Here is a 2,226-nt window from a genome sequence, read left to right as displayed (position 1 = left end):
AATCATTACATTATATCCGAAAAGTAAGAGTGCCTTAATGATCATCAGGTATAACCTTCTTTTGAGTGCAGAACTCCTTTTAATTACAGAATTCCTGGGAGATGGTCATTGGGAGCTCATTATTTCATTGAACTCTTCATTCTATAGTTAGTTGTTCATTTGTTAAGAAAGTCACCCTTTCATTGATCTAGGACATTCATTCATTAGTACTTGCTTTCCCCTTTGGAATAATAATAACAACATATGATCAAAACAATTATAATAATGAGGATGATTATGAGTAGAAATTTTTTTCTATATACTAGGCATGCAATAAAATTTTGCATGTGTTTATGTTTTTATTTATTATCACAAAAATCTTATGTTACAGGCATTACTATTTGCCACTATTTTAGAGAAGGAGGCATTGAGACCCAGAGTGCTAGAGTGACCTTGTTGAGGGTCGCACAACTAGCAAATGGAGTCAGGATTTGTGCTCAATTCTGTTTGATTGCAGAATTCACTCTCTTATGTGCTCTGCATACTGGACACACAAGAAAGCTTCTAGCTCTTCATTTTACATATTCAAAATACATTGTCTTCTCACTCCTTTTTTTCCGGGTTGCACGTGCCAGCTCCCTTAAGCATTCCTTAATTAATATGACTTTCAGTCACTACATGATCACAGTTGATTTTATTTTAGAAGTTTTTAGCTTTCTTTCCTAATGTATGGACATTTGAACTGGAAATAATACTGATAATGTAGTTTGACAACTGTAGCACATAGAAGATTCTATTGCCACCCTTCATCACGTTTCAAGATCAAGTTTCTGCATCTGCAAAAGTTATTAATAGCAAAGATGATAATTGACATCAGAAGAACATCAAAGTACAAAACTTTAAGGAGATAGAAAATACTTACATTTGAGAAGACTCTATTTTCAGATCAGAAGGGTTCGTTTTATTTACTTGAAACACCACCATTTTCTCTATAAAACTGAATACAGAACTTAGTTTAAATAATTTCCTACTCAATTTTTCCCACAGCTATAGTGAGAGTCGGGCCACTGCAAAGGTTCCTGGCTGCTGAAGACTTTGCCTGGAACTCTCAAGAAAGCTCTGGTGCTAATGTGGAAATTGTCCTGAACCAGAGTAGGTCTGAGAAAACTCCAGGAGTAGGTGGGAGAAATAAAATAGTATGCTTTCAAGGAACTCATACACATTCAAGGCGAGTAGCAAGACCAGTACCAAAAGAAGCAAATAGACTCGTTAAAAGAGGAAAATAGTAGTAAAAGTGATAGATATAGTATAAAGTGATACAATGCATAGTAGAATAATATCAGTAATGTAAGGAGTCAAACATACAGACCAGGCAAAAAGGGGGCCTTTGGAGTCAGGCCATTGCCGTACCTTTCTATACCCTTTTCCATGTGGATTAATGATGTCCATGGCAATAAGAGTCTTCAAAAAAGTGACTTGGGAAAGGTGTCCTTTTGCAATGAGAAGTAGACAGCTAGCAAATATCAGGAGTTCTGGGTTACAATTCTGGTTATTCAGTAGTATTGCAGTTGGAGACACTTTTTATGATTAGCTTAACATAAACAAAGATAAAGTAAACTAATGCAGAATGTCTTAAAATAACACCACTCCCCCACTCTACCTCTTCAATTACCTACTCCCTACTCCTCTTACTTTTTAAAAGTTTTCTTCCTGTGGAGGTTACACCCATAGCTCCAAGCCAGGTGCTGATATGATTTTTTCTTGATTTATGAAATACAGGCATTATCGTTTCCTATCTATTGAAAATGAAGATTTAGCTCACTTATATGACCCCAACGTCCCCTTCTCCACTCAACTCTGCATTAATATTTCAGTCTTTCAGTTGGTTAAATCTTTAGTCCTTGTTTTGGCAGCATAAATACTAAAATTAGAATGGTATAGAGATCAACATGGCTCCTACTCAAGGATGACATGCAAATTTGTGAAGTATTCCATGTTCTTATGGAATATTATTTAGCCTTAAAAAAGACTGGAATTCTAACACATGCTACAACTTGGAAGACCCTTGAAGACATTATGCTAAGTGAAGTGACGTGGACACAAAAGGGCAAATATTTGATTCTATTTATATGAGATACCCAGAGTAGTCAAATTCATTGAGACAGAAAGTTAGAACGGTTGTTGGCAGGGGCTGGGGAGAGCGGGCAATAAGGAGTTGTTGCTTAATGAGTACAGAGTTTTAGTGTG

At 36.1% G+C, this 2,226-nt stretch overlaps 1 pseudogene; it reads left to right on the top strand.

Moving 5' to 3' along the window:
* The first annotated feature begins 1,880 nt into the window (after positions 1-1,880).
* Positions 1,881-1,980, top strand: LOC123287530 (U6 spliceosomal RNA; annotated as a pseudogene).
* The last annotated feature ends 246 nt before the right edge of the window (positions 1,981-2,226 follow it).

Source organism: Equus asinus, chromosome 7 (assembly GCF_041296235.1).
Source record: "Equus asinus isolate D_3611 breed Donkey chromosome 7, EquAss-T2T_v2, whole genome shotgun sequence".
Taxonomy (NCBI): Eukaryota; Metazoa; Chordata; class Mammalia; order Perissodactyla; family Equidae; genus Equus; species Equus asinus.
Note: the sequence above shows the minus strand (reverse complement) of the source record. Positions and strands in the feature narration are given on the sequence as shown.